Source organism: Ursus maritimus, unplaced genomic scaffold (genome assembly GCF_017311325.1).
Source record: "Ursus maritimus isolate PB19 unplaced genomic scaffold, ASM1731132v1 scaffold_9, whole genome shotgun sequence".
In the NCBI taxonomy this organism is placed as follows: domain Eukaryota; kingdom Metazoa; phylum Chordata; class Mammalia; order Carnivora; family Ursidae; genus Ursus; species Ursus maritimus.
In genome coordinates, this window is record NW_024427107.1 from 45177212 (window position 1) to 45189870 (window position 12659).

Consider the following 12659-nt stretch of genomic DNA (forward strand, 5'->3'; position numbering starts at 1 on the left):
CAGGGCTGCCTATTAGACTCAGATCTCTCTCTGACCCTGGACACCTGACTTCACCCATCACCACAAGCAACCCAGGCCCCCCTGCAGTCACGTATGTTCTGTTCATCTGGTAGCCCCGAGCTTCCTGAGGGGGCTGCCTCTGATCCTGACGTCACTCTTGGCACTCAGGAGAATCACTCCTTTCGGGAACATTCAGTGCCTGAAAGCTCATGCCGACATGTGCTCTGGAGCGTTTCCCTGGGACTACAACCTCCACCCCTTGGACTTGCTCATCCCTGTGGGTAGTGGTGGGAGACGGAGAGGGAACCTGGTCATCTGTGTTCCTTGTGATCCAGCCACACCTATAAGTTCATAAATAGACCCAGCTCTTTTGGAGGGCAATGCAGTGACAATGATCAAAAACCACAGAAAACATAAGCCTCTTTTGCTTTTCAAGGTCACTTATCCTATAGAAATAATGAAAGGATATACACAAAGACTACAAGGTTGTTCGTGGCAGTGTTGTTTACAGTGGGAGATTATCAGGAACGACTTTGCATGTTCCTGCAATGCAATCCCCCCCCCCAGCTGCACACCACCCTGTTGTAGGATATATATTGACATGGACACCTGTTTATAGTACACTGTTTGGGGCAAACGCTCCTCTTTTTACCTTCTTACTGCTGGTCAGAATTTCGAGCATTTTACAATGAATATGTTTTGCTTTTGTAATTAGGGAAAAAATGTTTACTTTTTATTCAAAAGAAAGCCCACAATTCTCTCCTTTCTGCCACACAGCTGACCTGGATGGATTTACCCCCATTGACTTGCCTGCGGTAACTCCCACATTTATGTTTTATGTCTTCAGCCTGATTTCTCTCTGAGCTCAGACTCAGCCCTTCATCTGCTTTCTTGGGATTTCCACATGACCACCTAGACGTGGTCTCAAACTCCACAGGACCCCAAGTTAATGCCCCATACCCTCCGGCCCAAACTTGCTCCTCCTGCTTCCACCCCTGAGTCATTCTTGATGCTTCTTTTTCTTTACGGACCCCCGACACCCTCTCCCCCACCCGCCATCATTCCATCCCCCAGTCCTGTTGATTTTATCTCTAAATTCCTTACTGGGACCTGCCAGGCCTGCGGCTTCAGCCCCAGCCTCCCTCTTCACACCATTTAGTGTCTCTTTCTCGCTTGCTTGCTTCCCTGATGCTCAGGGCCTCCATCCAGAAGACCGAGAGTACCTAGCTCTTTCCCCCTCAGGACCTGCACACCAGCTGTGCCCTCTGCCAGAAAAGTCCCCAGCCCTGCCCCTCTGCCTGTGAACTTCTTCCCATCCTCATGTCCCATCTTAGCAGTCACTTCTTCAGAGCACTCCTCTCAGGCCTCAGCTGAAAGCAGCCCCCTTTGTTATTCTGTGCCATGGCACCTGTTCCCTTCCTATCACCATCTGCAATCACAGAGACAGTGGTGGTGTGTCTACCATGGCCTCAGCTCAGACAGAAATTCTAGTTGGTTCTATTCCACTCCTCCTACTACCCCATCTCCACTGAGGTGTCCAAGTCTCATCCCTTTGGTTTAGAAGGACTTACAAGCGCCTGGGACTCTTGATGAGGTGGGGAGTTGTGTGTGTGTGTGCGTGTGTGTGTGGCAGGGAGGGTCGAAGGTGCCCCTTCCTCTCCCAGTCTGAAGACCCGCCGCCCCTCAATCTCCTGCCCACCTCCCCTGCTCTTGTTGCCATGCTGTCTTCTTACTCTCCTTTCTCCAGGCCCTGCCTTATCTCGGCTCTTTGCTGGGAGAGGAAAAACAGAGTCCGCAAGCTGCGTGCAACCAAGAATCTTCCTGGGGCACCCAGTGTGCTCTCTCCTTTTGCTCTTGTTTCTGCTTTGGTGTATGCTGACTGGGTGTGCCTGTGAGAAGGAGGTGGAATGGAAATACATGGAAAACACAACCAGGCTAGCACCTGCCATATAATCCTGCCCCATATCTTTTTATTTGAGTTTATTGGTTTATCATTTGACACCTGGTTCAACAGGTGCCCTCCCCCCACAAATTCACATCCACCTGGAACCTCAGAATGTAACCTTTTTTTGGGGGGGAAATAGTGTCTTAGTTAGACACTATTAGTTAAGTAATTAGTTAAGATGAAAGAAGTAATTAGTTAAGATGAAATTATACTGGTTTAGGGTGGGCTCTAAATCCAGTATGACTGTTGTCTTTAATGGAAGAAGGATGTTTGGACACAGACACGCAGACACACAGACACACAGGGGAGAAGTCCTCATGAAGACAGAGGCAGAGACTCAAGTGAAGCGTCTACACACCAGGGAACGCTGGGGATGGCCAGGGATGGCCAGGGATTACCCGCAGCCACCGGAGGCTGAAAGAGACATGGAAGGATTCTTCACTAGAAACTTTGGAAGGAGCACGGCGCTGTCAAAGCCTTGATTTTGGACTTCTGGCCTCCCGAACTGTGAGACAATAAAGTTCTGTTGTTTGAAGCCCCCTTGTTTGTGGTGTTTTGTTAGGACAGCCCCAGGAAACGTATGCATACCCAATAAGACTCTCAGGCCCTTGAGGGCAGGGGCCACGTGTAATTTGTTCACTGTGGAATCCCCAGTGTATAGCACAGCGTCTGGTGTGTAAATGGTCCCAAATAAACTTTTGTCAAGTGAAGGTACCCAAGCCTGAGCAGGTGTGATCCAAGCAAGAAGGAAGAACAAGGGCTGAGGTGATGTGTTTGGTCCCATGGAGAAAAATAGCAGCTAGAGAGTGAGAAATTGAGCTTGGCTCTTCCTTCCCAATCTCACTCTCAGATGCTGAAATGACTATTTTTGGTGAATGCAAATCATACTGTGGCCGGTGTCTTCAGTCCAAGGCCACAAATGCATGCACTGAGCCAGGGTTATAGTCACAAGAGTTTATTTTTATTGTAACCACGCTTGACCTTCCGGCTCTGAGGCCTGTAGACTCAGACTTTCCTGAGGGGCACCCCAGCATGGCCAGTTCTCCTGGGCAGAGAAAAGCCACAGGTTTCAAAATGGAGGAGGTCCTTAGCCTTCCCCTCCACCGCGGCGAAGTAATACCACCCTCTCCCATCTGTCGCCTACACGCTGACCGCTTTCTGGCATGTTTGACACCCACAAATCACAATCTGTTGCTCTTGGCTTGCTCCAGTTTCTCAAATTAAATGGTAAGTGTGAGCATGCTATGCAGCCCACGGGGTGCGGCTGCTGGGGCCACATGCTGTCCCACAGAGTTGGGAAGTTCCTTCTCAACCTCTGGTCTTCCTGAGAAGAGACAGAAAAACACTTCAGAAATGCTGGATTTTTTTTTTTTTCTGTTAATTGAGCCACAAGTAAGCAGCAATCAGCTGTTCATGGGTACAACAGAAGTTGCCAAAGATGGGGATTCTCCTTTGTCTTAGAGGTCTACTTGGGGTTTAGGTTAAGAACACATTTCTCAAAAGTTCAACCAGGGTTTGAAAAAAATAAGTAAAAATAGTATTACTCTAGAGAGACCAATTTTATGGTGGAGGGGGATAGACACATAATAATGGTTAAATTAATAGTGACGTAATGATAACTATGGATAGCGCTCCAAACCATTAAGGGGCGACCTAACCAGGTCTGGTGGGGGAGACTGGAAGTGCTTAGCAAGGCTTCCCTGGGAAGTGGCATTTAAGCAGAGACCTAACAGAGGAGAAGTCAACCAGGCAAAAGAGAAGACAAGAATAAGAATAGGAAGAGTATTCTAGACAGAGAGAAGCACGAGTGCCATGTCACCAAGGCAGGAAGAAGATGGAATGTTCTGGGAACTCGCTGGAGAGAATGAGCAAGTGGGATGGGGTATGAGAAATCCCAGTGGGAGCAGATCATTGGGCACAAGTCTGGGGTGTTTACCACAGGCTGGGTTACTAATGCCTCGGAGTGGAGCTGAGTCTTTGAGTATTTTTAGTGGTGATAATAATGATATTAATAACTCGCTCTTAGAAAGCACTTTCTATGTGCTACATGCTTTCTATGCCTCATGTTATTCGACACTTACGATCCCCCCAAGGGATTTGTACCGTTATCTTTCCATTTTACAGATGAGGAAAACAAGGACTAGAGAAATTAATAAATGTGCCTAAGACTGTGCGGCCAACAAGTGAAAGAACTCAAACTTGATCAGTGGCCTGCCTGATTCCAAATCTCCTGTTCTCAAAACTTACCCCAACTGCCTGTTGGCATCAGCGGCTCTTGCTGAGAGGGGCCAGGGAGGCTCTAATGCTGCAGCTCCTGAGCCCTGAGAAGGGGACAGGCTGCTGCTGGTGCCTCTGGCTGTGGGAGACAAATGCTGGGGAGAACTCCAGTGGCGGAGGTGGCGGGACATAATGAGCTTGTTCCTATCTATGAATCATTTGTAAGTTGGGGATTAGTCAGAGACTGGCTGCGTTGTTGCGGAAATGGTGGGCAGAGAGTCTACTCGACACGAGGCTGTGAGGGCTGGAGCTGTTCTCATGGTGACATTGTGAACCTGGGAAGGCGAGTCAACTTTTCGGGGTGACTTTTAAGCAGAAGGCATGCTCTCTAATGCTTGCAGGTGAACTTTGAGGACTGTTGGAAGAAAGGTATGCTGTAGAGAGTTCATGACATCCTCGACCAGATAGGCCCAAAGCCAGGCTGTCTCGCCGGCAGAAGGAACATAGCACTCCGTGCTGCAGGCTGCTCACGTAATCACTAAGCGGCCCCTGGGAAGATTTAAAATCAGTTGGGAGAGGAATTGATCACAACTCAGGGACTTCCTGGCGGGTCTTTATGCCTGTGATTCAGAGAGAAATCCCAAGCCCCTTGAGTGCAGGAAGAGTTGGAAAAAACTCAAAACTGGCTTTGGAGTGATAGACATTAAACGGCCAAACCAAGAACCATTGCAGAATTTAGGAGAAGCAAAATGACTTCTCCTCTTGGGGCTAACACTCCTACCCTAACTATGGCCCTGATGGTGTGTTCTCCTCTAATTTTCAGGTGCCTGACTGTGGGGATGGGATGCTTCCCACTTTGACCCTCGTATTAGTGATCCAGGTACCATAGCTATTCAAACACCGAAAGGTAGCAGTCTGGAAATGTTTGACCTGCGAGGGGCATCCATTTATTCCTGCAACCGAAATCTCCAAGACTGTATTAGTACCCGGTATTTCTTTAGGCATATTACATGTTATCTCTAATGGTCCTTAGACTAGTCCAGTTCTTACAGTTAATAAGATTTGGAAGTCTTCATTAACAACACTGTATTATATACTTGAAAGTTGCCAAGAGGGTAGATCTTTAATGCTCTTACCACAAAAAAGAAATGGTAATTACATGAAATTATGGAGGTGTTAGCTAACACTAGGGGGGTGATCATTTTGCAATATAAAAGAAAATAGGAAGTTGTCTTGCCCAAAGTCCACAGTTGTTAGCAGCCGTTTCTGTGGCCAGTAACAGTTGGGGTGCCCTTCCTTCTTTTCGGGATCATCAGTTCAGCAAGATCTGAGCATAGAATATTGTAAAAGAAACCTCGGAGCTTCCAGGAAGCTCTGCAGTAACTTACTCTTACAAGCAGCTGGAGTCTCAGCTTGAGGAGGCAGGGTGGTTTTTGAGCAGGAGCTCTGGCTCTCCTCGTGCAAATCCATTTCCTAGGTGTGACCTTAGGCAGCCTCCGTAACCTCTCTTTGAGCCTACGTTTCGTTGCCTTGACAATAGAAACAATGAGATCTTCCACCGTACGTTGTTGTGAGGATTAAATGAAATAAACAGCAATAAGATAGAGGGCAAGTTTTAATTCTCTTATACATAATTTTTATATGTATGTACATTGAATATACATTGCACATTTTTCAGAACTTGCAGATATCATAAACATCATCTGATTTTTTTAATTAAAAGAAAATTAAGGGATGTACTGTATGGTGACTAACATAATATAATAAAAATATATTATTATTTAAAAAAATAAAAAATAAAAGAAAATTAAGGAGGGGTGCCTGGGTGGCTCGGTCCATTAAGCATCTGCCTTTGGCTCAGGTCATGATCTCAGGGTCCTGGGATCGATCCCTGCTCGGTGGGGAGTCTGCTTCTCCCTCTCCTTCTGCCTCTCCCCCAGCTTGTGCTCTCTCTCTCTCTCTCAAATAAATAAATAAAATCTTAAAAAAAAAAAAAGTAAGGAGACTAGCATGTCTACAGCTTTTACTACTATGCCTGGCACACAGGAAACCAACATGAACCTTAACAATTGCTTATACACAAGATGCCCCCCCCCCAGGATGTAGGCCTGACCAAGCAAGTCTGAGGGACTGGTGGGGCAGTCCACTATGGCTACCTATGCACATCTGAGGCTACTCCTGGGACAGAATTTGCGCTAAGATGGAGAATTGAAGTTCTTAAGTTAGATCAAGGGCAGTAGGTCAAAGCTGGAGGAGACAGGTATTTTCAAGCACAGCCCTGGGTCTGTCACATAGACTGACTCCCTCCCTTCTACCAGGGCCCTCTACCCTAGTCCCCATGGCCTCCTGCCTGAGCTCCAGGGGAGGGAGTGACAAAACTTAAAAAAACTTCCTAAAATCTCCGCTGGTCTTTGAGAGCATATCAGCCAGTCAGATTTGTCACCTTTTAACCCACCACACATAAAGGAACAAACGGGACTTCTCTCCCCAGCCCCCACTCACGCTTGAGTGTCTGCTGGAATCTGGGGAACCAGGCACTAGGAACCGAGCCAATGTCTCCAAGGCAGACTTTACTGCAGGGGGAGAAGAGGAAAACAGCAGCCCTGTAGTACGTGAGGGGATTACCTAGGCACACCGGAGACATTTTCTAGCGGTGTCGGATCTGTTTAGGAGAAATCTGAGGACCTCAGAGTGTCACCTGAGCCATGGCCTTGGGGGCTAGGCCATGTAAGGGTTGGGTCTCCTGAGGGGGTGAGCCCTGTCCTATTGGTTGGTGGGTAAGCAAGTGGACCTGTTTTGTTTCCTCTATTGGGTTTTCCTTCTGGCCTAGTGATTGTTATATCAACATTACCTTTTATAAAATGCTGACAAGGCAATGCTCTGAGAATATGCTCAGAGAGAAGAAAAGATCCACTTCCTCTATCTTGGCTATACTTTTAAAAATTTATTTTTTAAAATCTTGGTTTTATATATATATATATAGAGAGAGAGATCTATTTATATTATATATATGTATATATTATAGATATCTATATCTATAATGTATATATATACATGAAATTTGCCATTTCAATCACTTTTTAGTGTCCAATTCAGTGACATTAAATCATAATGATTTTCCCTGTTTCCTCCCAACAGTGTTATCTTAGGAGTGTAGGTCTCCAATCCATTTTTAGTTAATTTTGCATATGGTGTAAGGCAAGGGCCCAACTTTTTTATGTGTTGATTTCATACCCTGAAACTTTGCCAAATTTGCCTATTAGCTCTAGTAGCTTTCTTTCTTGTGGATCCCTTGGAATTTTCTATATATAGGATCATGTCATCTGACAACAGAGATAGTTTGTACCTCTTCCTTTACAATTTGGATGCCTTTTATTTCTTTTTTTTTGCCTAGTATCTCTGGCTAGAACTTCCAGTACAATGTTGAATAACAGAAGTGAAAACAGGCCTCCTTGTCTTGTTCCTGATCTTAGGGAGAAAGCTTTCAGTTCTCATTATTGACTATGTTGTTAACTGTGGGCTCTTCATAAATGCCCTTTATTATATTGATAACTCTACTTTTTATCTGAGAGTGTCTTAATTTCTACTTCATTTTTTGAAAGAATTTTGCTGGATATAGAATTCTCAGTTGACAGGATTTTTTTTTTTCTTTCAGCACTTTAAATATATCATCCCACTGCCTTCTGTTCTCCATGATTTCTGAAGAGAAACCAACTACTTACCTTATTGAGGGTCCTTTGTGTATGATAAGTCACTTCTGCTGCTTTGGGGATTCTTTTTCTCTTAGATATGTAGATTCATGTCTTTCACCAAATTTGGGAATCTACAAATATTCTTTCTACTCTTTCTCTCTCTTCTCCTTCTGGGACTGCCATAAAGCATATGTTGATCCATTTAATGGTGTCCCACAGGTCTCTAAGGTTCTATTCACTTTTCATTTTCTTTTCTTTCTGCTCCTCAGACTGGATACTTTCAATTGTCCTATCTTCAAGTTTGCTAATTCTTTCTTCTACATCCTTAGATCTACTGTTGAAATTCTTTTTTTTTTTTTAACATTTTATTTATTAATTTGACAGAGAGAGACAGCCAGCGAGAGAGGGAACACAAGCAGGGGGAGTGGGAGAGGAAGTAGCAGGCTCCCAGCAGAGGAGCCTGTTGTGGGGCTCAATCCCAGAATGCTGGGATCACGCCCTGAGCCAAAGGCAGACACTTAACGACTGTGCCACCCAGGCGCCCCTACTGTTGAAATTCTTCAGTGGATTTTTAATTTTAGTTATTGCATTTTTCAGGTCCATAATATCTGTTTGGTTCCTTTTTTAAAATAGTCTCATTTTTTTTCCATACATTATTTTCCTGACTTTATTTCCATGTCCATAGTTTCCTTTAGTTCCTTCAGTGTATTAAGATAATTGTTTTAATGTCTTTGCCTAGTAAGTCTGACACCTGGGCTTCCTCAGGGATGGTTTCTATCCATTTGCCTTGATTCTTCAAATTAGCCAAACTTTCCTGTTTTTTTTTTATAGGCCTTGTGATTTTTTGTTGTTGTTGAAAACTGGACGTTTGAATATTATGTCGTGACACTGAAAATCAGCATCTTCCCCTCCCCAAGATTTTCTGGTTTTGGTTACTTTTTTTTTTCTTCTGATTGTTAAAGTCTGTAATTGTACATGTTTAATGACTTTCCAAATTATTTTTTAAAAGATTTCATTTATTTATTTGAGAGAGAGTGAGTGAGAGAACATGAGCAGCGGCAGAGGGAGAGAGAGAAGCAGATGCCCTGCGGAGCAGGTAGCCTGATGTGGGGCTTGATCCCAGGATCCTGGAATAATGACCTGAGCCAAAGGCAGACACTTAACAGACTGAGCCACCCAGGTGCCCCCAAATTATTTTTGCAAAGCTTATTCCTGGTTGTATGTATGGTCACCGAGGTTTCTGTTCCATTTGCTTATGTTCAGCTAATGTTTGATAGAGATTTTGTTGAATACCAGAAGCTAACATAAAACTAAACAAAACAAAACCACAAAAAAAAAAAAAGGAAGAAAGAAAGAAAAGAAAAAGAAAAACACAAAAAGCAATCAATTAGCCTAATCTTCACAGATTGACTTTCTGCTGGACCACTCCAACACTTAGGCTTGCATTGAGCCTAGGGATTGGCACGAAATATAAGCTGACGGTCTTCTCAGGTATTTTCTGAGCATGCAGTTTGCTCAAGCATGTGCATGACTTTCTAAATTCCCCTGCATATACGGGTGCTTTTGAATGTCCTAATTTCTCAAAGAACTTGTCCCAGCTTTTCCTCTTGGATCTTAGGTGATCTATTGGTGATCGTATCTGGACCATATTCTTTTGCCTCAGGCTTCTGTGGGTTGTTAGTTCACCCAGCAACATTCTCACACAATGCCCACTGCTTTTCTGGCCTGAGGTCTGAGTTAGGCAAAAGCAAGACAAGCATCTTTTGATAAACCTCCAGACAGGTTAGAATGAACATACACAATAATGTGTGAACAAAACATGTGTTAGAACAAATATAAACAATAATGTGTAAACACAGGGAATACTGCCATCTTTTCAAGACCACCTTCACACTGGGGAGGGAGTGGGGCCAGAGCAAGCAAAAATGCCACGCAATTTTCCTACCATTGTCAAGTTGCCTTTTCTTGATTCAGCATTTAGTTGATTGCTGTAAACCTTTGGCTGTTTTCCAGAGTTCTGACTACTTGATTCTGAAAATTTCAGCTTGTGTGTGTGTGTGTGTGTGTGTGTGTGTGTGTGTGTGTGTGTGATATGTGTTTCTTTGGGGGAATAAGAGCTTACAGCTCCCTACTCCACCATCTTGCTGGCATCACTCCCAAGCTATACTTCTGATAGTGACCTTATTTTTACCTCTACCCTACTGTGGCCTGGGCAACTGGGTTACACATACAAAATCCACTTTGACCAAATTCTTGTGCTAGTGTATGATTCCTGCTTTTTGTAGAGTAAGTTGAAAAGACCATGGGAAACAGACCAGAATCACACACACAAACACACAGGCCATAATTTTTTGTCTGTGCACTATTATAAATACTGTGTAAATAGCATCTACATCTGTAATAAATAAATCTACATCTGTAATAAAAGGGTTGCTAAGTTAGTCTTCATTTACAATTAATAGTAAAAGGGAACTTTCTAAAATTTTGGATTGAATGTTCAACAGTTCTAGTTTGTCCCCATGACAAGTGCTGGCAAATGGATTTAATCTTTTATAGTGGTGGCAGCCTAATGCAATGTGTGAAGGGTTACAAAGCCATGTCCAGGCTCAGGGGACAAGAGTTCCATAATCAATCAGTGTTGTTTGTCAGGGGCACAGGAGGGAGGGGTGTCAACGTGTATATATTTCTATGTAACTAACTCAAAACTTAGTGGCTTAAAACAACAACAAACATTTGACTTTCAGGGAAGATGGCAGAGCAGGAGGACCGTGAGCTCACTAATCCTGAAGATGCACCTAGATGACACCCACATCAGTGTAAATAACCCAGAAAACACCCCAAAGACTGGTAGAACAAACTCTCCACAGGTAAATGTAGAGAAATGGCCACAGGGAAGAGGGTAGGAAGGGCAGAGGTGGGTTGGGAATCAAATGGAACTGCAAGATTGTCTGCAGGAGGGAGGGACACCACGAGCAAAGTGAGGGGAGAGAAACAGACTCTAACACCAGGGAACCTGCACAGGGAAGACAAATCCCCATAACATTTGGCTTTGAAACCAGAGGGGCTGAATTTTATGAGTTCTTACAATCACTGGGGCTCAAACCTGGAACTTAAAAAATCAGCAGGCTCGTGGGAGAGCTGGGAGGGCAAGAAGAAACTGAGTCCCTGACCTTAAAGAGATAGCACAACAAATAGCCCCATGGAGATACAGCATAGAAGAAGCAGTTTGAAAATTGCTTGGGGTATACAGGAGGGAGATTTATTTACTAATCTAACAGCATGTGCTGGAATGGCAGGGGTTCATTGGGAGACTTCTCCAGGAAAAAGGGAGCTGGAGGGTGCCATTTTCCTCCCCTGCCCTCTAGCATAAACACATGGACACCTGTGGGAACCAGCACTGTGCCTAACTGTGTGCCCATCCCCACATGCTCCTGCAAACATGCCTCCTGCCCCAAGACCTCAGCTCCAGGTCCCCCCACCCCCAACAACAGACCCACCCAAACCTTGCTAACACCATGTGACCTGCTCCCACCCTCTTCTGCAAATCCATCCCTTCCAACCTGATATGGCTCAATCCCCAGTACCTGCAGGTCCTTCCCACTACCGAGGACCTTGCTGGCACTGTGTGCCCTGCTCCTGTGTTCTCCTGCAGTTCAGCACTACTGCATCTCTAACAAAGATCTGTTCTGTCTCAGCTTAAGTCCAGGGTGGCCCCAGACTGACCCTAACAACACAGGGACAAAACCCTGCCCACAAAAGGCAAAGACAGCTATCGCAGATGACTAGACTGAAGACAAAAGCAGCACGGCCACAACAGCAGGGCTCACACAGCATGCACAGAAACCCTGAAGTGCCAGGTTCTGGTGAACAGGGGACATTGCACTGGAACACACTGCAGGAACCTCTTCTTCCTAAAGCCACTACTTTCCAAGAGAGGAGAGATAGCTGACTTTCCTAACACAGAAACAGACACAGAGAATTAGACAAAATGAGGAGACAGAGGAATATGTCCCAAAGGAAAGACAGGACAAAATCACAGCAAGATACCCAAATGAAACAGAGATAAGTAATATGCCTGATTGAGAATTTAAAGTAGTGATCATAAAGATACTCAATGGTCTTGAGAAAAGAGTGGAGGACCTCAGTGGGACCCTTAACAAAGACATAGAAAACAAAGAACCAATCAGAGATGAATAATTCAGTAACTGAAATTAAAAATACACTAGAAGGAATAAATAGGAGACTAGAGGAAGCAGAAGAATGGATCAGTGACCTGGAGGACAGAATAAAAGAAAGCAATCAAGCTGAACAAGAGAGAGAGAAAACAACAACAACAACAACAACAACAATAAATGAAGATAGATTAAGTAACACCATCAAGTGTAATAACATTCACATTATAGGGATCCCAGAAGGAGGAGAGAAAGGGGGGGCAGAAAACGTATTTGAAGAAATAATCACTGAAAAATTTCTGAATCTGGGGAAGGAAATCAGAAATCTAGATCCAGGAGACACAGAGAACCCCCAACAAAATCAACCCAAGTATGTCCACACCAAGATACATAGTAATGAAAATGGCAAAAACTAGTGATAAAGAGAGAATTTTAAAGCAGCAAGAGAAAAGAAAACAGTTACATACAAGAGAACCCCCAGGGAGCTGTCAGCTGGTTTTTCAGCATAAACTTTGCTGACTAGAAGGGAGTGGCTGGAAGAGAAAAATCTGTACTCAAGAATACTCCATCCAGCAAGGCTATCATTTGGAATAGAAGGAGAGATAAAGAGTTTCTCAGACAAACAAAAGTCAA

General features: G+C 44.3%; 1 protein-coding gene across 17 annotated transcripts in view; it reads right to left on the reverse strand.

The window, feature by feature from the left end:
* Positions 1-12659, reverse strand: part of LOC103661504 (60S ribosomal protein L18a-like) — a 144138-nt gene that overhangs the window by 103279 nt on the left and 28200 nt on the right. For 11 of the 17 annotated variants that reach the window (XR_568123.2, XR_005833633.1, XR_568131.2 and 8 more), the window contains one exon: positions 5551-5714. The exons of 2 other annotated variants lie outside the window; for them this stretch is intronic. The gene's annotated coding sequence lies outside the window, so the exon portion shown is untranslated. Of the gene's footprint in view, positions 1-2890; positions 3270-4192; positions 5271-5550; positions 5715-12659 lie in introns of those variants that run through there. 4 more of the 17 variants (XR_005833634.1, XR_005833635.1, XR_005833638.1 and 1 more) reach the window with 3 other exon arrangements.